The sequence below is a fragment of the Gorilla gorilla genome, chromosome 2 (genome assembly GCF_029281585.2).
Source record: "Gorilla gorilla gorilla isolate KB3781 chromosome 2, NHGRI_mGorGor1-v2.1_pri, whole genome shotgun sequence".
NCBI classification, from domain to species: Eukaryota; Metazoa; Chordata; class Mammalia; order Primates; family Hominidae; genus Gorilla; species Gorilla gorilla.
The window spans coordinates 110,855,026-110,879,810 of NC_086017.1; the positions used below are offsets into that span (position 1 = coordinate 110,855,026).

The 24,785-nt window shown below is 37.4% G+C and overlaps 1 protein-coding gene and 1 long non-coding RNA gene across 3 annotated transcripts in view; both read left to right on the plus strand.

Moving 5' to 3' along the window:
• The window catches only part of CMSS1 (cms1 ribosomal small subunit homolog), a 362,036-nt gene that overhangs the window by 209,009 nt on the left and 128,242 nt on the right, over nt 1-24,785 (plus strand). The gene's annotated exons all lie outside the window — the stretch shown is intronic.
• Nucleotides 526-13,879, plus strand: LOC134757989 (uncharacterized). The gene is made up of 2 exons (XR_010132680.1): nt 526-3,495; nt 13,638-13,879. It is a non-coding gene; the product is annotated as an uncharacterized lncRNA (long non-coding RNA).

Below are 24,785 nucleotides of genomic sequence, written 5' to 3' on the forward strand. Positions count from 1 at the left end.
AATTAACACGCATTTTTCTTTGAATTCTTCCTGATAATAAAACAGACTCTTTGTTATTGTAGGGAGTTAATCGAGGCCATAAGATTTCCCAATTCTGTCAATGACCATACTTAGCTAAAAGAGAGAAAGGCTGAGTGGAAGAATTTTCCTATGCCTATAGTAGGGCTCGTCCTTCTTGCCACTACACAGCCCCATACTGTTTGTGGCTATTTTTGTTGGTCTAAAGGGCACAGGCCTCTGAAACAAAACTGCTTTTGGGTTTGAGCCAGATGATTAGGTTTGTATTTATTTGATCACATTCACAAACCGTATTTGCTAACTTTCCTAATACCAACTTGGGAAGATTTTTTTTAAATCACTTTCCTTCTTCTCTTCCTTCCTTCCAGTGTTGTCTTCCTTCCCCACCCACTTTCAGAAAGGATTTGATGTTGCCTAGTGTTAAAATAGATAAATAAAATCAAAACCATTAGGATGAATACGAAGGAACGGGGAAAGATGTTATACTCGAATCCCTGAGGTAAGATGGCTTTGCTGTTATATTGAGCAGTGCATTTAGCTCTGAGTTTCCTGGTAGACAAAGTGAAACAAGTCTTTGGGTTCATGTTATTTCTCTTTGCTGAGGAGAGACATACCAGGTCGTCCACAGAGACATTGTTACCAGGCACTTTATTCTAAGCCAGTGATTTTCATGTAAGTGAAGCTAAATAATCATCTAGAATAGGGGATTCATATATACATTAGAGTTTGAGAAGCTCTGCTGTAGTCCACCTCCATTTTTTGTTGGTAAGCCCAGGGAAGATAAATAATTTGCCGGTTACCAGGCTTGGTGGTGATAACACAGGCTTAGAGCCAGTTTGCTTTGGTACCAGCCTGGGCCTCGGAGCTCCCTTGTTTGGAAGGCACAGGTGTAGTGAGATGTGGTATTAGAGCTGGTATGGTCAAGTACCTTACCTCGCTCCCAGGCAATATGGACACAGACTATGACCTGAGTCTTGGGATTTAGACTTAATGAAATCAGAATATGTGAAAGAGGAGTTTTTTTCAAGAAGCTTTTCTTTTTACCACGAGGCTGGACGAGGCTGGACCTCTGTATCAGGATGCTGTCAAATTGCCATAGAGGAGAAATCTAGAAGAGTAGGCTGTAGCAGGTATCCTTTTTATGGCTTGTTTTAAAATACTTTGTCAAAAATGCCCTTCGTTTAGTCAAAATTGTAGGCAAATTTATGTTATATTTTTGCTGCCATGAGTATATGGTAGAACTTTGGGCAGGGATCCTAAACTCAAGCTGTCTGCAGGAAACAGACAGGCACGGACAGCTATTTATTATTCAGAAGGCCAGACATAAAACAAGGAGCAAGGTCGATAGTGAACCAAAGGGCCAGTGTCTTGTCTCAATGGGGCAACTGCTTCTCAGCTCCTGTTCATTTTTTATCATGTGAAAAATGCAGTTATGTAGTTGACCAGATCTTCCAGTATTTTGAGAGGAGCTGGAAGTCTGGATTATTAAATTAAATCTCCTGATTTTAAATGTTGGCAACTCTTTTCTTCCACTTGTTCAAAGCAGAAAACTTGGAGTTGTCCTTCACTTCTGTCTTCCTTTCAAAACCCACATCTAATTCATCAGGAAATCCTGTTGGCTCTATCCTCAAAATATATTCAGAATCTGATCACTTCTTACGGATTTCTGTTGCACTACTGTGGTCCAAACCACCACCGTCTCTCTCCAAGATTGTTGCAGTAGCCTCCTAACTGGTCTCACTGCTTCCATTCTTTCTCTCCTGCAGCCAGAACTGTAAGTCAGATCACATCGCCCCACTGCCCACAATCCTCCAAAGTCTCCGCATCTTACTCAGCATGAAAGCCAAGATCCTCCCAATAACCCATGAGACTCTCCGACCTCATCTCTGCAGCTACATTGGCCTCCTGTCTGTTCCTCACATATGCCAGCTCATTTCCTCCTTGTGACGTTTGTCCTTGCTGTTCCCTATTTTTCCAGGTATCTCTACGGCCCATTCATCCCCTGCATCCCTTTGCTTAAATGTCATCTTCTCAGTGAAACCTGCCTTGGACACGCTGTCTAAACTTACACACATGAATACACACATCCTTCCTCTCCACCTTCTCTGCTTTTTGTTTCTCCTTATCACATATGGTCTAGTATACTCCATCAATTTTTTATTACCTGTTTTCTGCACTAGAATGTAGATTCCACATGGATAGGAACTTTATATGATTTTGTGTATTTGTTCACTGCTGTTTACATCTGGAAATAAGCCTCACACATGGTAGGTGTTCAATAAATGTTTGATGAATGAATGAATCTTAAAAACAATTTTTTTAACTTTGGGCCAAATAAAACTCTTCAATAGGCCAAACCTGGGCTGTACTTCTTTTGGCCTAGAGTCAAAAAGAAGAATGAGCGCTTCTCCAGCAGCTCCTTGTAGCTTGGGAACAGACTTTATGAATGCATCATGATGCCTGCCCTGCTCAGGAAACCACAGATGAGTTCTTCCCTTCCATTCCCACATGTACCCGCCTACTTCCACCCTGCTCAACTTCGATACATGCTTATTGTTTTGTGCCTCAACATTGTTTTTCCCAAGGTATTGCTGTTTAGAATATGGAAAATGTTGTGTGAATTATTTCAGCCTCCTGAGTGAACTTTCAAATCTCTGAAGGTAGCACACATTTGAACAGTTTGACTTGCTTTCTGCAACACAGAGTTTAGAACTGGGCAAGCAATAAGTGAGAGGAAGATTATCTCAGAGGGAAAAGCATGTGTAAAGACAGGTGTGAAAATACCCATGATGCTTAGGAAGAGAACAAGTGAAACTAGAGTTGGGAGTGAGAGGGAAAGTGGTCAGAAAAGATGTTGGAGAGTAGACAGGGCCAAATCTTGCAGACCATGGTAAGGAGTTTGAATGTTGTTGTTACGTCCAATGGGAAGCTGTTAAAGAATTTCTAAGTACTGAAATGATGGGGTTGGATTTATATTGATTAAATTTTACTCTGGCTATTCTGGGAATTTAGGAGACCAATAATAATAATGACAAAGCAAATGCAACTAACATTTATTAAACACTAATGCCAGGCAGCATGCTAATTGCTTTATACAGATTATTTTAGTTAATTCTTACATCATTCCATTGAGTTAAATGATATCATTATACCAGTTTTGTAGATGAGGAAACTCAGACACACTGAAGTTAAGTAATTTGCCTGAAGTCACACAGCTAACCTATCGAACCCAGGCTGTCATTTTTCAGCCTTTGCTCTTACTTAGCCCTTAACCTTTACTACTTTGACTCTTCTTCCAGTACTGGATTCAAGATAAGCATTTAGGAGGTTATTGCTATATTCCAGGCAACAGCTGGTGGTTGTTTGGCCTTTCTGCTAAGGTGGTTTTTCTGTTGTTCCTTGTAAGTTTAATATTCATTCTTACAGATGGAATATGATTTAATTCACGTTGGAGAATAGGCCTTAGCAAAGACTGAGGTAATATATTTTATTACTAATTATAAAATTTTTCATTATTTCTTAAAAATAATATGCATTTACCTAGTAGGCACTTAATAAATACATCTAAATTATAAATATAAGGCTAAAAGAGACAATGATGGAATAGCATTTTTTCCATTGATGGAAGTATTTATGATAATTTATCCAGTTAGAAAATAATCTCTAGTTCCTTGTCAATGATAATAGCACATTTCCAAGAGTCAGTTCTTGTTTTCTTAAGAAGAGTTGACTCTGATAAGCTATCACACCAACTGTACTAGACTCCAAACTCATTACTGTGAACTATTCAATGGTGATGTGTTTCAATACACCTTTTTACTGAGGTGTGTAACACACACAAAGACACACACACACATATAAACATAAACATATACATATATATCTTGTTGATGTTTTACAAGCTCGTCAGTCCGTTACTTGAGCAGTTACTTGAGCACCTAAACTCAATTCAATTATTTTTCTTTAAAAAAATTTTTTTTGAGCCTGGAATGGTGGTGCATGCCTATTGTCCCAAGCTACCCTGGGAGCTGAGGCAGAAGTATTGCTTGAGCTCAGGAGTTCCAAGCCAGCCTGGGCAACATAGCAAGACCTTGTCTTTAAAAAATAAGTAAATAAAAACTTTAAAAATTTTTCAGATTTATTTGTCTAAAAAGAATTATTTTTTATTTTCACATGTATAAATAAAATATTAAAATTAATTTTAAAATATATTACAAAAACAAATTTACTTATTTGTACAGAAAAGCTTTGTTTTAGTCACATAACACTATTGATTTTGGTTATGATAATTGTTCAATAAAGTCAAGTCCCCTAGGCACAGTCTTCTTAATTGTATCCACTTTAGTTACATAAATAAAAAGCTAAATAGTCATTCATTTTACTGTTGCATTTGCAACCTTTGCCAAGTTACTATCACATTAAATAGTGGTTTTGTTTCTAAAAATATAGCCTATATATACATAGACCATACCAGTGTGCATTAATTGGAGTTTATTAAAGACATAGCTTTTCTTTGAGCTTAAGGTTTATTCCAGCCTAAATAGTCTAATCACTAAAATAAAAAAGCAAATACTGAGCAGTTTACTGACATTCCATAGAAGATAGAATAAGACTTAGTGTGTGAGAAAAGTACAACATTTCTGATGGTTTCTTTTTTAAAATAAAAACCAGCAACTTCAAAATTCTGCTAGACAAACTGCTACTAAGAGGGCTTTTGTAGCTGAGCCTGTCACTACGCTATATAGTGACCAAAAGGGCAGATTCTGAGTCATGATAACATTCTAGGAGATGTCAGCAGTCAAAATAAAATCAAACTATATGTCATCTGGAAAGCTGAGATGAAGACCAAGAGATCTTGGAACGTTTAGAAACAGCCCAGGTGTGACATGAGTGAGGACTCTAAGAAGAAAAACTTCACAGCTGTTTGTAACTTTCTCACAACTGCTTCACATTTCTCTAGCATGGAATGGAAAGTATAGAAATGGAGAAAATCAGAACTGGAAAGGACCTTAAAACCCTTGTTTTACAGATAAGGAAACGGAGGCCCAACGAGCACCAAACACTTGCCTAAAGTCACACAACTAGAGTTAACCATAGGACTGAAATTGGAATTTGGAACTCCTATTTTCTAGTTTAATATTATTTTCTCTACTCTTTTTGGGCATTTTGACTGTATAGTATTGGAGTTGTACCAAAAGGAAAAGAGCTGGCTTGGATGAGAAAGGGATCTCTGCCACCAGAAGTCAGTGATCAGGCCAAAACTAGACAGTGGCTCCCTGGCATGCATGTTGGTTTTCCATGAAAGAAACTTGGACTCATTGTCCTCTAAGAGCTTTTCCAACTCTAATTGTAATGAGTATTGATAATTTTCATCATATTTGTAATAGGGTAATGATTTGTCCTCCCTACTTAAGGCATTATTGCTCATTCTCATTCATGCATGTCTCATCTACTCTAGTCTTTTCTCAGAACCTGTTTTCCCATTGAGAGCACCTGTTCCAAAGTTGCTTAGTAATGCAGTGTGACTAAAAAAGCAGGCTAAGACTCCAAGCTCGGTTCACCATTTGGAATCATGAGTAATCATTGTCCCCACAACTAATTTAACCTTCTACATTAAACCAGTATCCAATAACTGCTGCTTTTCCTCTACCATATAAACACAAATCAGCTATATAGTTAGCAAAAGGGAGATTGGTGCAGTGAAATCAATCCGTTTTCCCTCCCTGCAGCAAGGATGTGGTATGGCAAAAGCTTTGGTCAATTTATAACCTAATAAGGTATAAGTGGTTTTTAAAGTGCACTGTGGTAAAATTTTCTTTACTGTGCAACTATATAGATATTCTTGGCTTAAGAATGAAAAATATATAGATTTGCATTATAATATAAAATCTGTGAGATATGAAGTCTGATGAGAAATATATTTACCACCTGATAATATCTGTGTGAATATAAACATCTCTGTTACTCTCTTCCTAACGTAAAATGATCTTTGCCCATTCTGCCTTTATTCCTTTGTCTAGCTCTCAGATTCTATTTTTTTCTGCTATAATTTAGAACATATTTTCCTAGACATCAGCATTTTTAGACTATATACTTAAATGTCATATTTATAATAGGGAATTTCCAGAAAACAAGTGATTCAGTCTCATATGCCCAAAGTACCCCATTCTCCAGTGGAAAGCAGGATGAGCTATTCATTGTATTAATTATGTGGTCACAATGGAGGCCTATCTCCATAGGTTTAAAACAGTAGGTTTTAAACTTTCATCTAGCAGTCCAATAGAAATGTTTCCAAAGTTCCTGTTACCCTCGTTTCCACTCATCCTGGATTGATTTGGGAAGTGGGGTGAGGAAGGAGTTGGTGATAGGGTTCACATTATCATCATGGTGATCTAGTAAGTGAGTGAAGGATTCCGTTTTTCAAATATAAAGGAAATTGAGAGCGCAACAAGGAAGAAGCCACGTTACAGAACTAGAAAAGTAATTGTCCAAACTGAGCATAAAAACCCAACACCCAAACAAGACCTGAGACCCGCATCCCTTGGCTCCTCCTGTGTTCTTTTTTTTTTTAACTAACCCATTCTCTCCCCTCAATGAAAAGTCAAGCTAAGCCAATTTTCCTTCTAAGGCTGAGGATCTACGACAAGAAGGGAAAGACGGGGAGGGAGGATCTTGTATTTTACGTTTATTTGCCTCACTTTCTCCCAAGGCAAACACCCCACTAGGGCAGTGTCAACAGACTTTTTTGTAAAAGCAAAAATAGGAAATATTTTAGGCCTTGCTGGCCATATGGTCTGTGTAGTAACTACTAAACTAGGTCAAAATCAGCCAAAGACAATACATAAATTAATGAGCATGGCTGTGTTTCCATAAAACTATATTTTGGACAGTTAAATTTGAATTTTATGTATTTTTCATGCATTATGAAAAATTATCCTAATTTTTAATTTTTTCAGCTGTTTAAAAATGTAAAAATTATGCTTTCAGATTATATAAAGACAGGCTACAGACCAGATCTAGCCCATTAGCCATAGTTTGCTAACCCCTGCCCTATGGAAATAAATAATGAAACATGAGGAAGATTGTAGGTGTTAAAACATGGAGAAAAATATGATACTTGAAAGACAATTATTTAAATGTGGTAGAGGAAATTATTGATATGTATGCCTCTTTCAGAGAGAGCAGATGGATGCCTTGGCCCTTGATTCTGTTTTAGGTAATCTTAGTTGGTACTAGGTCAAATTCCAGATTGGTTATTTTGATTTACTCTCTTAAGATTTATGAAATGCAGGTTATAGCTGGCTTTAGAGAAGAAAAGTGGAAATAAGAAGAGGACATGTGACTTAGAGCTTGCCATAAGGTATGCAGAGCCAACAGAACATTTTATTCGGAATGGCAGCTGGTGGTTTCTGTTATCTGTGAATCATTGTGAAGTCTGTCTGAGGCAGAGAGGAGACAGCTAGCCGAATTCCCCTTTCGCAAAAACTGATTCATAACATTGTAAAGCTCACAGAAAATGCATTTTGTATCACAAGAACACATAAAAATCTCTATTTTTTGACATATAGGCTATATTGACGAACTTTAAAATAAAAAGAACCTGTAAATGTAAAACCATAAAGAAACATTTTTTAAAATAGTATGAATAATTTATGGGCAGTTGAATACAACTTTTGTTGCTTTGTAGGTAACTCACTTATAACAATTGCATAAATGGTAATGCAGTTGTGTGTAACAAAGGACCATTAATTATGACACTGATGACAATGATAACATAATTAACTATTTTTTGAGCTGCTACTATTTGCTGCCAAACATACATTATTACATTTATTCCCTGCAACAAGCCTGCAAGGTAGGTATTATTCTCCTGTTGAAAATGATGCTGAAGTTCAGTCACACAAACACCAAGTACCAGGGCCAAATTGCAATCCATATCCCCCTCACATGAAAGTTAGTGTGGTTTCCACTCTACTGTTACCATTGATGAGACATGGTAACCAAAAAAAAAAAAGAATTCAGGAAAACTATCTTCAACTATATTACTGGATAGCATTACTTTATAAATATTAATTTTACTCTGTGGTTACTGTATGGTAATGGAATTATTTTGGCCCCTTAAAACCTTAGAAAAAATCGAACTAATTGTGCCTTGTAACATTTGTGGTTTATGTGTCCATTGACTGCTTGCAATTTCCAGGCAGGCTGCATCCTTGAACTATTCACTGTCTGAACTTGCCCTCAAAGAATTCTTCCTCCTGCCTCACCTCTATCGAGTGGCAGCCAATGGAAAACCCACAAGCTCGGCAGCTGCAGCTCTGGAAGGCTTCCATCAAACCCTCATTCCCAAATCCCCTTTGAAAATCACAGCTCCTAGAGCTTTGTGTTATCTTCTTGAAGGTCTTGACTAATGTTTGTAACATTGTAAAACTTAAGCAAACACTGTCTTCAAGACCAGGATTCTTAAAGTTGGACTCTGTGTTAACTTGCCTGCACCAAATCATATACTGCCCCTCAACTGCACTCTTAAATTCTTACCCTGGAAAGTAGCCTGAAAAGCAGATATTAGGACGGGAGCTTTTTAAATGGTCAGTAGGAAATTAAAAAGCTTAAAAAGTTCAGAAAGTGCCTCTTTGACAATTCAGAATTGAATTTAAAAAAAAAAAAACTTGATATATTGAGAATATGTGGTGACTCAGCCCTGTTCTTGCTCCTCTAAATTTTATTCTTTCCATGAATTGTTTTTAGGATTTAGAGGTCAAGTATCCAGTATACCTGTCTCAGAGGAAACAATATTATTTTCCTAAGTGAACATCTAGTACAAAAGTGACTGTTTTATGTATAACTGAGCAGTACCAAAATCCAGTTCTTAGCCAGCCTTTTTATATATGAATCATATTATTTAATCCAGATTTCTTTGAAACCACAACCAGACACACAGTATGGTTATTTGATTGAAGAAACATGGTGCTATTATTCAACCCGCCGTGCGTTATTTTGCTTACATTAGTGACCCGTTAATACACTTAAGAAAAGAAGTAATTTGCATCATCATCCATTGAAATTGACAAGACTGGATGCTGGTGATTATGGACACTAAATTCCACTGTGGGGAAAGTTCCTGATCTCTGTGTAGCACAAGACTGGTTTTTCTAGACTGTCTCAAAAGTATATCCAGGAACTCAGAATGGGGGAAAAAGCTGCAGCCAGGGGACAAATATGTGCTAATGTACCACTTATTGTCTGGAGAAAATGTACACTCATGGCAGCAGTAAGAAGTTATTTGGTCTGTATTTATTTACAATGTGCAGGCTGCAGAATGTTAGCATTCTGATTATGGCCAGATGTAATGGAAAGAATTCACTAGCATTTTCACACTGGCTTTAGTAAGGAATGCACTTTTTGAATCAACATTGGTTAAAAGGTAGCCACTTCGTTCCAGTAATCCAAAAGGTTCTTTGTGTTGCCTAAATAATAGAGGAAATTATTTGGGGCCTCAAATCCCATCTGAATTGGCTGCTTTTGGTCATTTAAACATGCTTCCTTATCAGTAAAACTAAGCAGACACTTTTAATCTGATAGCAAATGTCTAGTATTTAGGTAAGACAGTGAGTTTAGATTTATGATGGGGAACCCTCAGAGTTCAAAGTACACCTGCTTGAAATAATGTTGATAAAGAATATTAGTGTCAGTTTTCCTAATGGGAAGGAGGGGCATGCTTTAAACCTAGACTTTCTATGAAATATGCAGCCTTAGGAGAATATCCACTCTGATCAGTAAACAGTATATACATACAAATATATTTGTTTGTGGTGTTTTTTCTCAGTAGAATATCTTAATCACTGCAGTAGTCCACTTTCCTATTTTAATGTTTTGACTATCAGTTGTTTAAGTTTCAAAAAACAACTTGGGATGACAAGAAAAAAGCCATTTTGCTATCTCCATGTAGTCAGCAAAATGCTAGGGGGTTCTCTCCAGATAGCTTGAAGACCTGTTTATCTTATGTTATTTTTTAGGGTTGATCTGATATCATAAATGTATATTCAAAATTGTTATCCAAATTGTATGTGTTTCAAGTTTGTGCTTTCTAGGATTATTAGCAATTTGATGATGAAAGCCATCTACATTTTCAAGTCCCTTGAACCAAATGTATTTTGAACAATTAAATTCATAAATGAATGTCCATGCTGTGCGCATATTCCTCCTTAAATTATTAGTATTATTATTATTTGAGACAGAGTCTCACTCTGTCACCCAGGCTGGAGTTCAATGGCACAATCTTGGCTCACTGCAACCCCCGCCTCCTGGGTTCAAGCAATTCTCCTGCCTCAGCCTCCGGAGTAGCTGGGACTACAGGTGCATGCCACCACGCCCAGCTAATTTGATATTTTTAGTAGAGACAGGGTTTCACCATGTTGGCCAGGCTGGTCTCGAACTCCTGATCCACCCGCCTCAGCCTCCCAAAGTGCTGCGATTACAGGCGTGAGCCACTGCACACAGCTGAATTATTTACTTAAATTTTTTAATGCCCTCTGGTTCCCGGTAATCAAACACTTTGACCTTTTTCACCCCACCAAACTGTTAAAGAAATTGAACCATAGAAGAGGCAGAAACTTTTATCATTCTGATATAGGGGTATTTCTTCATTACCTTTAAATTTATTTTATTACAATAGAAAAATTCAAATGTAGAGAGAAATGGAAAAGAAAGAATCCCCATGTGCTCATCACGAGCTATAGCAGTCATCAACTCATGGCCAACTTTGTTACATCTTTATTCCTTTCCCCCACATTGGATTCTTTGGAAGCAAATCACATACATGTAATTTCTATGGATTGTCTATTATGTGATTTGAACTTTGTTGGGCTCTGAGGATAAAAAGATGAATGAGACATAGTCCTTATTCTCAGGGATCTCATCAGATTCTTCTGGGATAATAATGTTTACTAATAGTCAGTGTAATTATAAGTCCATTGTAACATAGAACCCAAAACTAAAAACCCCTGTACCATCTCTACACATTGTATAAACTTAATATAAAAGGAATTATGGTATAGTAGTTCCTAAATCCACTTTTAGGAAGGTCTTCTAAGGCATGAAAAATTTCCTAGCTCTGTCAACTAAAAAGGTCTAGAATCAATGACACCTTGTAGCAATGAACACATGCAACACATAAAGCTTCTACATCTCATTTCCCACTAAGAGGAACAAAGCCTTCTTGGAGAAGTAGCTGACTGCAGGGCTGTTGGAGGAAAAAAAAGATGAGCCTGGAACATCTTTTCATGCCACGATGTTAGGAAGTCTCAAAAAATGATGAGGACATGTCAAAAGGACACCAGAGTTGGCTTGAAAGGACTGCCACTGGCCTAATCTGAAACAACCTGAAGAGCGAAATAATTATAAAATGGAAGGTGACCCATTGAATAAAATAAGAATTCATGAGTTTGTTCATGGTGATAATAGGTAGATACTACATGTGTAAGAAAGAAAAGTTATTCTTTACAGTAGAATGCCTACTAATAAATGTAGAAGAAATATAGATTAGAAAACCACCATTTTGCAGCCATCATAGTTGCAAATAGTTAAGAAGTATCAATGGCTGCTGAAACAATTTTTTAAAAGTTCAGTGAGGAACAGGATATTTACATATCTCAAAGAATTTTCCACAAATTACTTATTAATAATCATGGGAAATAGTAGTTTTGGAGTAGAGAAGCCTGGTAGTGACACTTTAACCAAGTGATCAAAGTTACCATCATCAATAGTAGAACAAATTGACATCTTGTGCTTCTTGATATTACGCAGTGAGAAAGATACGTTATTTCTATGGTATTCCTGCCCCAAATATGCATAATTAATTTAATATTAAGGAAATATCAGACAAACCTAAACTAAAAGATACTCTTCAAAAATGTTAGTATCCTGAAACACATAAATAAAGCTGAGCCATTTCAGATTAAAAGAAACCAAAGAGACATAAAAACTAAATGTGTGGGTTCTTTCATTTGGATCCTGGATCGGGGGAGGAAATGCAAACAGAACAGTATTGGGACAATTGGTAAAATTTGAATAAAATGTGGGGATGAAACATAATGTTGTGCTTATATACATTTCCTGATTTTGATCATTGTGGAGTAAGTGAATTTCTTTATTCTTAGGAAAATACATTGTAATATTTAGAGGCAAAGGGACATGATGTCTGCAACTTACTCTGATGGTTTAGAAAAACAAATGTGTGTATATGTAGAAAGAGAATAAAATGCAAAAGTGGTAAAAATTTTAATAACTGGTGAATATGGGTGAAGGGTAAAAGATTTTTTGTAGTATTCTTGCAACTTTGAAGTTATTTTAAAATTTAACAAAAGATTAAAACAAAGCAAACAGACACACACACACACGCACATTGTTATCTTCACTTTAAATAAAGCCAGCACAACATATAGAAATCTGAAAATCATACCCTAAGATAAACTGAGGAATACAAAATTTTTGTCTCCCGACAAAGTTGCTACAGAAATCCTTTTAGCAATCTTTATGTTCAAATCATAAAATTTATAAATAACATAGAAATAGCATCCCATATCCCCTTCTGTAAATTGAGGCACACCTACGTTTGTTTTAGCTCTGTCCTGATAAGTTTCTCTATGCATCTTGCTTGCTTTGGGAAGCTCATTGCATAAAGCTGTGTATAAGTGAATGTTTAAATGTTTTTGAGGAAAATGACAGTGATGATAACTTGACCTCCAGTACAGATTAAGACCTTTAAAAAACTAAAGCTCTACTAATTTCTTCCTCACAATTACCTGAGTAGCTTTACATCCACACTAACTGGCTCTGAATCGCTTAGGTTTTCCTTTTTAATCGCTTTTCTTTTTTTTTTTTTTTTTTTTTTTTTTTTTTGGGAAACAGAGTCTCAAATCTCGCTCTGTCGCCCAGGTGGAGTGCAGTGGCGCAATCTCAGCTCACTGCAACCTCTGCCTCCTGGGTTCGAGCAATTCTCCTTGCCTCAGCCTCCCGAGTAACTGGGATTACAGGCACCTGCCACCATGTCCAGCTAATTTTTGTATTTTTAGTAGAGACAGGGTTTCACCATACTGGCCAGGCTGGTCTTGAACTCCTGACTTCAGGTGATCCAGCTGCCCTGGCCTCCCAAAGTGCTGTGATTACAGGCGTGAGCCACCACGCCCGGCCTCTCTTTTCTTCTCATTAAAATATAACTCTTACAGAAATAATAAGAAAAGTAATGAAGTAATGAGTCTATTATTTTGAGCCCATCCAAAAAAAATTGCTTAACTGGCAACAGATAGAAAAATAAGATATTGAATTATCCAAAAGCTGATTAGCCAAATTATTTCTTTTTTCACCTTTTTTTGCTTACAGAGAATTCGAGTAGGGAGTGGAAACAGGCAATACTACTCAGTCAGTTGTATCTTCTTATCGACTGTTCGGTTTAATTTCAAAATTAACAAACATTGTAATTGCAAAAGATTGGAAATAACCTAAATGTACTTTTGTAGGGACTGGAAGTAAATAGGATTATTCATTTATCCAATACTATGCTTTCATAACAAAAACTGGAAAGCTATTTATGGGTTTTGTTTGTTTCTTTCTTTTTAAAGGACACGATCTCAGTCCATGTCCTACATAGTAGCCTCAAACTGCTGGGCTCAAGCGATCCTCCCACCTCAGCCTCCCAAGTAGCTGAGATTACAGGTGCCAAGCCACGGTGCCCAGCTGCTCCTTATGTACTGATACAGCAAGATCTCCCAGATGTATTGTTAAGTCCAAAAAGCACAGTACAGAACATATTGTCTATATTGTATGCTACCTTTTGCATGTAATAAAAAGAAGAAAGAATGAACGTACATGTTTGTCTGCATATGTATAAAACGTCTTTGAAAAATGCACACACAATATTGCTTGCCTAAGGAAATAAGAATTTTGTGTTGGGAGACAATAATTTTGCATTAATTCAGCAATAACAGATGTTGGAAAAACTCCTAAATTTAATGCTTATAAAAAGAATAGGAAATTATGCTTTCACCAGTGTTGTATTGGTATTGAAATTATCATCATCTAATAATAGTTCATCAAACATAGAGACATTCCCAGACCTTTCACTGTAGTGGTGAAAACCATTATGCATTTTATCTAATTCAGTTAGTCTGCTTTACTTATTAACTTGACCTCAAAAAACTGAGCAACCTTTTCTAAGTGTTCTTGGTCACAATAGTACAGCCTATGAAGTACATAAGAAGTACAGCGAAGACTCACCTGCTACAGGAATATCAAAGAGCAGATGAAATATAATCTATGATTATATTTCACAGTATGTAGTATAAAGATTTCACAGTATAAAGATTTCAGTGGAGTTCTACCAAAATACCAACTTGGTTTCATACCTAATGGAAAGGAAAATAGTAAAATTTATTTCAAATTAGATAGTGTAAGATTCAGTCTTATAATATGCGGGATACCAGGAGTACCTTGGAAAAGCCAGATACCAAATAAGATCTAGGAAATTTTTAGGAATCCAGAAGAATCTAGAAAAGCATCGTCCCTAGAGTTGATATTTCAGTATATCACCAAGTAATTTTTCATCCAAGATCTCAGTGCTTCTTTTAAATTAGATATTAAATGGCATGTGGTTATTTCCCCCCAGTGGTTTTCTTCACAGTTAACGACTTTCTTCTTTTTTTTTTTTCTTTTTTTTTTTTTTTTTTTTGAGATGGAGTCTTGTTCTGTCACCCAGGCTGGAGTGCAGTGGCATGATCTTGGCTCACCGCAACCTCCGCCTCCCAGGTTCACACCATTCTCCTGCCTCAGCCTCCCGAGTAGCTGGGACTACAGACGCCCGCCACCACGCCCGGCTAATTTTTTGTATTTTTAGTAGAGACGGGGTTTCACTGTGTTAGCCAGGATGGTCTCGATCTCTTGACCTCATCATCCGCCCACCTCGGCCTTCCAAAATGCTGGGATTACAGGCATGAGCCACCGTGCCTGGCCTCATAGTTAACAACTTTCTTGATCTATCTACCTGCATTTTATAATTGGATACATGAATCAATCCAAGCTGTCTGAATATTTTTTTTTCTTCCTGCACCCACAAAAGTCAGTGAGAAGTACGAACCTGAGACAATCTCTGGAACAAGTAACCATCTCTTACCACTTATAACATAAGATTAAACAAAGAGTTCTCTCTTGTGGCTTATTTGCATATTTCATTTGCATAATTCTCATCTAACTCCCTCTTTTAAAAAAAGTATTAATTATTCAAATAAATACTATTTATCCAGGCCATAAACAGTATATTAAAGTTCTCTCCCCGAGAATCATTTGTATAGTTCCAGATAATAGCATTCCATTTTAACATAGATGAGTACACAGATGTGACAGTGGTTTTAGAAACAGTTTAGGTAGCATCAAGAAACATCTGCACATTTTCCCCCCAGCCTGAGTAACTAGTAGTGATTTGTACAGACTTCTCTGCATCTGCTTTTTCCCTCTTCCTTTTTTCAGCACATCTAGATGATTAATAGACTGAACAGGCCCTTATATATGCATTCTGACAGCCTTTAGGACGGTCTTCTTTGACAATACACACATAAGCCAATGTTGTTATCATGAAACACTTCATTTGAATGACTATTACAGGCTGAACAGGATGTCCTATGCCAAGAGGTTGTGACATTTTGAGAGGGTGGTGCTGGGAGCCATGTGGGACTCTTTTCCCATCACAGCCAAGTTGACATTTTCTCAGGTTGTAGGATCATTAGGGCTGCAAAGGGAGAAACTTTGTCAGTGGCTGGGTAGATGTCCCTTGAGCCTGGATTATGCATTTGAAAAAATGGTTTCTTTGCCTTAGGGAAGAGAGTCTCATTTTAAAAAGAAAAAGGTTTTTATAACGAGTTCATGTATTCCACTATGAATTTTGCTGAAAAATCTGTCCTGAAGTATGTCTTTGCTGCCAAATCCCACGCTTTACAGTTAACCAAAGTTGACTCTGTATGACCTGTTACATTTTCCTTAGACAGTTGGATGTGATCACAGAAGGGTGACTGCCAAAGTTTTATTTCAGCTCAGATATAGCTAAATGCAAGAAATCACTTCCTGACACCTTTCTTCTGCCTGCCCCACCCTAAATCACCATTTTTCAAACAAGCTATGGGATCTACAAAATGGCCTACCTGTGTTCCAAGTTAATTTTGAGAATGGCTTTTTATGGCTGGTTTGTAATCTCTTTAGAAAAGCAAAATTATGATGGAAACTCTATGACATCCTAAGCTGTAAGCACTTGAAGATGAATGTAACTTCAGGTCTGTGAAGCTAAATATTTACCTTCCACATGATTTACTGCATCTTTGTTCCTTTCCACACTGAGCTTTTTCTTTATGTGCATCCCTTCATCTCCAAGCTACTTTTTAGTAGCCCTGTTATGTCAGTGTTTTGTGATGTTACAAAAAAGCAAAGAATGTGAGGTCAAATTTTCCATTACATACTTCAACAGGAATGCCAGGGAACTTAGCCAAACTAAGGCTACAAAAAAAATAAAAATAAAAATTACAGGAAAGATGATTCATTAATCAACAATTGCCTTACCAAGAAAATAGAATTACTTGTATGTATTTGGTTTGGGGAAGGGGGATAAGTGCAGATATCCTGGCTATGAGTGAAATGGAGGTATTTTATGTCTATGTAGCGTGGTTTTAGACCTACCAGAGATCTTTTAAACAGTAAAATTCAGGAGAAAGGATAACTCATGTTGTGCCTTGATTTATCTCACCTTTTTCTTCTTTCAACATGAAAGTATATCACATGCTGACCCCAACTACAATTTGATTTAAAAAAATAATGACAGCTGAAAACTAGGATAGAAAGGCACAGGCTGCACCTCAGGAACAGTGAGAACAGGGACCATTGCCATTCCTTCCTCTTTCTTCAGCTATATGATCTGAGTCCCTTTTTATATCATGTATGCCCCCTTCTGCTCCCCTTTCTCTTTATTTTGCCATAAGCTCTGGATCGTAATCCATCCCTAAAACATTGTCATATTAATAGAAATTCTGGAATTTGGCCTTTAAATATAGTCATTATTACATATTAAAGGATCTACAAAGGGCAAAAATTGTGGCAGTAGATGAAAACAATAGCCACTGAAATTTTTTAAAGCCCACAAGCTTGTAAGATTCCTCTTAAACAAACAGAATGATCCAGTCACAGAGCTTAGTGCTGTAAATGTCAATATAAACTTGATTTTTTTTTGTATTCTAATAAGAAGACCAGCCAGTAACAAAAAAACATTGGCTCTGTGACCAGCCAATACCAGATACAGTGAAATCTGTTATCTGATGTTTCGTCAGCTAGCCTGTGAGCACCATCATGTAATAAAATTCTCTAAACTGTGATTCACGTTGCTACAAGATCTTTGTGCACCTTTTGACTAATCAGAGACAAATCATATCAGGCTCTTGTATTATTTTATTACTAAGTGTATTTTATTTTAATTCTTTGGAAATTGGTAATCCATGTATGGTTCAGACACTGTTAACCAGAGTACATAATTAGAACAATTCCAACCATGCCAGATGATACTGTATTTACTGAAGAATTTTATTGCCTTTTATGGAGAACATGAGGGAGGAATAGAGAACAGGTTTTTTTTTCTTTTCTTTTGCCACATAGCTGATAACCCAGTTGCTATAACCATTTCTTCCACACAAAGGAACAACAACATGAGAAATACACGTTTTAAAGTTCCTAACAATCGAGTACTTCTTACGGGAAGCTGGGACAGTTCAAGAAAAAAATGGATTGAAGGAGAGGAATAGAGCCAAAGTTCCCAGACCTTGACAACTAGGGCAAATGTAACAAGTCCACATTCATCATGGAAAAATGTAAAGTCCTACATGTTGTGGAAGAAAATGACTGCATTCGCAGAACAAGAGGGATAAGGGACTAACATAGCCTGTGCTGGTCACAGCCTTCTTTGCTCATCTCTCTTTACCTCAATGTGAAGGTCAGTGACAGACCCCCTGAGCAGGGAATGTTTTTTGAATTATAATGATGGAGACAAGTATCCTGTGTCTCAAATTGACAAGAAGTACTCCCCAGTCCTCAAAGCTCAGAGAGGCTTTCTTCAGGCATATCCAGTATTTCATTCTTTACTGTGTTGTGCCTTATCTGCTCTCTGTACATACAAGTAAGGAAAAGAGAAAATATATGCAGAAAATCATGTCCAGTAAGTTTTATTCCCCTTTGAAAGATTATATTTTGTCTTTTCAAAGTCTCTCTGTCTCTGTTCTTTTCAGCTATATTAAATATTTGTTTCCTTCGTTCTTCAATCTCATTTTCTTGAGGCTTATAGCAGCTCAGCAGTCTCTAAGGTCTCTTTTCCCTCATCCATACTCTCACTTCTCTATTTTTGACTACTTTTGCAGGCCAGTAGGTATTTATTATGTCTCATTTGCTGTGGGAGACAAGCTCCACCCCATCCTACCATACTCCCAGACTTTATTCCTTTTAACCATCTAACTAGCCATCCATTTGAGTCAGTAAGGACATGGAGACTTGAGAAATTTACATCCCTGGAAGGTGATTATGATATGTTGAATTTATTTTTTAAAACTTTTTTTACAAAATGACAAAAAATTGTGTATATTTAGGGGATACAATGTGATATTTTAATCTCTGTATACATTATAGAAAGAATCAATCAAGCTAGTTAACATATCCATCACCTCACCAACTTATTTTATTGTGACAAGAACATTAAAAATCTATCCTTTTAGCAATTTTGAAATATGCAGTATGTTATTTTGAATAACTGTAGTCATCATGCAGTGCAATAGAGATCAGCTTTTTAGATTCTACATATAAATGAGATCATACATACTTGTCTTTCTGTGCCTAGCTTATTTCACTTAGCATGATGTCCTCCAGTTCCATCCATGTTGTTGGAAGGACAGAATTTCCTTCTGTTTGAAGGCTAGCTAGTAATTCACTGGGTGTATATACCATATTTCTATGATGAACTCTGTCCTGCTTTGCAAGATTTTAAAAGGGAATGTGCTTTAGAACAAGACACATTGAGATTTGGGTTCAAATCCTGTGAACTTGAGCCAGTTACTTGCCTCGTTTATTCATTTAACAAATTTTGATTGAGCGTCTTCTATGTGCCAGGCATTGTGATGGGCACAAGGGATGCAGTTGTTTACAAGATTGACATGGTCTTTTCCCTAATGAAGTTTATATTCTAGTTAGGGAAACCAGTGAAAAATAAATATTTAAATAAGTATTTACATCATAGTATAAAGAAGTAACACAGGGGTAATCTGTCAAGGGGGGCAGTGGAAACTATTTTTGAAACAATAGGTAAGCTGAGGCTCAAAGAATGAGTAGGAGTTAGCCAAACAGAGTATACAAGAGCATCACAGGCTAAAGGACAGCTTGCTCCAAGACCCCAAGTCAGGAAGGAACTTGAGACAAAAGAGGAACTGAAAAAAGGCAAGCTAGACTAGAGCCCAGTGAAAGGGAGGGAAGTAGAAAGATACAGAGGTAGTGAAGCCAGGTTATACAGGGCCTTATAGGCACTGGCAAGAATCTTGGTCTTCTCTAAGAGCAAAGAGTAACCATTGAAAGATTTTTTTAATGAGGTAAAAACTTGATTTGTATTTAAATCACTCTGATTATTGTACCTCATCACACAGTAGATGACAGAAGGAAACCAATGTGAAAAAGGCTGGTGCCATTTTTCAGGTGAGAGATGATGGTGGCAGTCAATGGAGTGGTTAATGGCTCCAAAACAGATTTAGGAGGTAGAGCTGACAGGACTAGTGGCTCTCTGCTTTGGTGACATTGCAGAATAGTAGTGTCTCTGATGACTTCCATTTTTCTGATATGAGGTGCTGTTTCCTGAAGTTAAGAACATTTAGAGGAGAGCCTAGCCTGGGCGTAGAGAGGACTAGATCCTAAGCTCAGTTTGGAACATGTTTGATCTGAGATGCTTGTGATATATCCAAGGGGAGATGGTATGCAGGTAATTGTAAAAACAGATCTGGAGCTCACAAGAGATGTAGGCTAGAAATATAAATTGGATAACAGTTTATAGATTATATTTAAAGCTGCGAATATGACCTCTCGAAGCCTTAGTTGTTGCATCTATAACTTGGAAGTAATGATCTAGCTGTGCAAAGAGGTTGAAAGGGATGCGTACAGCACATAGCACAGTATCTAGCTCATAGTAAGCACTCAATATATGGTAATTGCCATTATTACTATGTCTAGGAAAATCTCACAGCCTTATTCTCTGAGTTAGCACTAATTGACAAAGAGGAGAGTGGAAAAGAGTGAATAAAGGAATGAACATAAATCTGTGAAAATATGTGTATAAAATCGAGATAAAACCATTAGCTTTCATTGTGCTGCTGTGTTAGAATTTTTTTTTTTTGTAATTTTTAATTCCCAGGCATCCCTCCTCTTGCAAACGCCTCCTATAATTCTCCCCCTGAAAAATCAGGGGACTTCATTTATCTTAAATGGGACATTTGGACCCAAATGATTTCTGAGGCTGCCCCCAGGTTCTTCATCTTGGTGGGTTCTCATTATTGCAGCTGCAGTGACTGATTGATTTGTTGAGAAGTATCTGTCTAAATATTCTTCTGGTAACATTATTTTTAGGAAGGCAAAGCCTTTACATTTCCAGACGGCAGCTTTGCTGTGAATGTGGGGAAACCACAGAAAGCTGTAACACATTGCACATGTCAGCAAGGCCTTCTGGGCTTCTTGGCATTCCTAATGATGATAATGATCCCACTTGGTGGAGGCTGACCCTCCCTGCAGCTGGTGTCCTTTCTGCGCAGGGATGAGGTCACTGGGGAAGGGGGAGGAGGCGGAGCTGGGGTGGATGAGAGAAGGGAAGGGGAAAAAGCTGTCACATCTGCATTCTTGGTGGAAAAATGGAAACATGTTTGCCACATGCTTGCTTTGTTTGTTTATTTTTTAAGGAAAGGGTATGGAGAGGCAAGAGAATAGTGAGGAATTGTAACGTGATGACTGCTTGGTTTTCCCCCAAGGCTTCACAGCTATCTGTATTCTCAATAACAGGCTCATCAAATTTCCCAGGGCACTGATAACCCTATGAATCTAATCCTGAATACTTGAAACTGATCAGGGCCAGGATATTCCAGCTGTTTGGATCCAGTAACTTCTTTAGAGTTGTGAAAATTCGTAATTCTAGATAGTCCACTCCTCCTTATGCCTCAGACATGTCTTAAAAAGGGAAATTCAGAATTTTCAGAATTATTTTTATATTTGGCAATGTAGTGAAAAGTATCAGGTTGTTCACCTATTTCTCAAAGTTGTCACTGAAAGTAAACAACCTTTTTTTTTTTTTTAAGTTTACTAGTAGTAGCCTAACTGGTATACCATAGTTTTATCTCTAGAGCTTGTTGTATATACAGAGATTATAAATCTAGAATTCCCCAACTCCCCCCAGGATTTGGAGTTGTTGTTACAATTGGTTGTTGTTGATGTTTTTGTGAGGAGAGAGGTTAGCAAAAGAGGGGTCCTGTTGTCATTACAGGGAATAACCTGGCCTGGGCAAAATCACAACCAACCACTTGGCCATCTCAGCTCCAGGTAATAGAAATAAGTCAACGCTGACAGAAGTGAGAAAAATACTCAAAATGCTCTCAAGATGGTTTTGAACCCTTCAAACCTGATAAGGCCAGGTCTGATTAGCCTTTGTATCTTCAATACCTCAGCCAGGGCCTAATAGATAGTAAGTGCTCAGTGAGTGGTGAGTGGCCAAGTAACCCAGTTTTCCTATTTTCCATGGTTCAGGACTACTGTTGGTAGCCAGAACAAATGACCACGAGTAATTAGGTAGAGGGAAAAAATATTTCCTCCTAAATCATGGAGAAAAAGGCTGTTATTTAAGTAAATATAATAATTGACTATCAACAGTGCTCCCGACTTGAGTTTTCAAGATAAAATGTAAAGGCTGTTGTCCTCAGGTTTTGAGGGTCCAAAACTGCTAAATGTTTAGCCATTGAAGTTTTTCAACCTAAATTTCCTTGTTGGTAAAATGGGTATAATACTTTCTCTGCCTACCTTTCTAGGATTATTTTCAGGATTAAATGCTTTTAAGGAAGTGAAACTAGTAAAAACTATCGGAGGTAAGTGTTGTTATTTTCTTCTTTTGAGAACAATATATCTTTAAACATTTTTAGAAGAAAAAAGGTTTTGAATTCCTTGAAGAAAAGGTGCTTCCAAAGCATATTTATTGATGCTATTATTGTAAATCCCTCTTTAAGCTTCATGCATTTAAAAATTAATGACAACTCTCCTCTTCCTTTCTGGAAAGCTTTTATGACTTAACTCCAAATTCTATGTGTTTAAAAAAACTAAAGTATCATGTCCTCCTTAAAGAATACCATTATTATTCATAACCTCTGAAACCAGCGAGGGTCATAAAGCTACTGACTGTGAATGATTAAGTGGCCACAAATAAAACACTGGTATTACCACATGTAAATTCTTTCCCTGCAGTTTATGCCTCCGCAAACAGTGATTCAACTGCAGGTGTCTGTCAAGAGACAGTAGAGTTTTGTCCTTCTGGAAGCCTCACTGTATGTGAAGTCAAGAAACAATGCCCCTGCCACTGTCTAGCTATAGCCTCAATCAAATCATTTCACCTCTCTTAGCCTCTGCTTCCTCTTTTAACTGACAGAGCATTCAGTGGCTGTGCATCTGGGCCTCACTGCTCTCCCCAGAAGGCATTTGAAAAAAAAAAGGAAGGCATTTTTGGTTGTCAAAATGACAGGGTGGGTGAAAAATGATAGTATGGAGGTAGCTTCTGGCACTTAGTAGGCAAATTTTCTATGGTGAGTTGAGCAGACTCATGAAAGAACGAATTGTCCCTCCTATAGTGTAAATATACCCTCCTAAGAAACACTGGGCCATAGCTTGTGAAAGTGAAAGGGTTCACAATTAGTAGTAAGGGACTGTCCCAGGCAAGCTGGCATATAGGGGCCAAACAGCCACAATCCAAGTCCACTTGTGCTTGCATTGTCTTCCTGCATTCTGGCCCTGTTTGCCCCACAGATGACCAGGTCCCAAGCTCTGCTGAACAGCCCTCAGGGAAGGGGACAGACAGGTCCAGACCAAATCCTTCCACTGTCTTTATTTTACTAGGAAAACTAGCAATAGACTTAAAGTTAACTCACTTGTTTATCCCTTAATTTGGTTATGCTTTAGTCCCAGAGGCCCCTCATTTCTCCCCTTTCCAGACCTTCAGAGCCTTCGGCACTGCCAGCCCTCAAGTATGGCAGCTGCTTGAAGCATTTGCTTGGGGTGAGTTGGGGAAAGAGGAGGAAGAGTAGACCCAGCTCTTCCCTGCAGCTGTGGCTAACCGAGGCAAGCTGTGACACGGAGCTCACTCCATCTCAGTCAGATCCCACCCTGAAGCCATATCTGTGGGTGCAAAGTTATTGTGACACAACCCACCACACAGTGTCAGGGGAGAAACTGAGCATGGTAATTGAGGTGCCAGGTGATTCTTGCACCACTTTTTTGGACTGCCATTTAGAGAGGGAAAATAAAAGCCAAATCAGGAATCATTTCCACTCTGTTAACATCTCACTAAAGGAAGCAATCAAGTCCAGGTGGGTTTTATGTTTCTCAGCCCCTGTACATGGACAAAGACTGGGATTCCAGATTTTCCTAACTAGCCCTAGGTTTTTCTCCTAGGACATTTTCTTTCTGCTTCTAAAATTGTATTTTACTCTTTAAAAAAAATCTGTTGTGCAGAATTATATAAGGTTGATATGATGGCCTAGACTGATTGCTTAAATATGGACTTGGACAGTTATGGAAAAGCACTTTTGTTTGTGTCATGGAATTAAAGTTACCACACACACAACTGTCTATTTTCAAACCTAATGGATTACATCTTATATGAATAAAAGAGTATAGCAAAAAAAAGGGCATAAAATTTTTATGCCAGAAATAAAGTCGATGTCTGAATTTAACTGGAAAAAAACTGTAGAAATTTGTGTCTGACAATTGCAAACAGTTCTCTTTCCTTGTTTTTTCTTTTACCTTCTCTCCTTACTATTTGAAGTTATACCTTTGGGAACACATATCTTCTCTACATTATAGAAACGTGGCAATAAATCATGGTAACAAATAAACTGTTCTCTTGTTTCATTTATCATCTGTTTTTGAGGTTTGAGCATACTCAACAAAGATTAGAGGTTAGACTATTGCTCTTCTAACTTGTTATGAAACCCTAGGGTCTTACTGAACTTACCAAAGTCGATGAAGGATTAATTTGGGGAGAGCTTTTTAAAAAATCACTCAGCATTATAAGGGAGGTTAATATGGCACTAGAGTGTCATATTTTTAAGAGGGAGTCTTCTTTTTATTGATTGATCTATTTATACCTCACTTCCAAAACATATGCAGTACAGAAAATTAAAATAATTCACTGAGGGAATAAAAGTGATTAGAATATAAAGCCAGAGATAATAGTGAGAAACAGAAATAAGTTGACCCTTGAACAACATGGTTTTGAACTCTGTCAACTTCTGCCATTCCTGAGACAGCAAGAGCAACCCTTCTTCCTCCTCCTGCTCAGCCTACTTGAAGAATAATGAATAGTAAATATATTTTCTTAACGAATAGTAAATGTACTTTCTCTTCCTTATGATTATCTTCTAACATTTTCTTTTCTCTAGCTCACTTTATTGTAAGACTACTGTTTATAA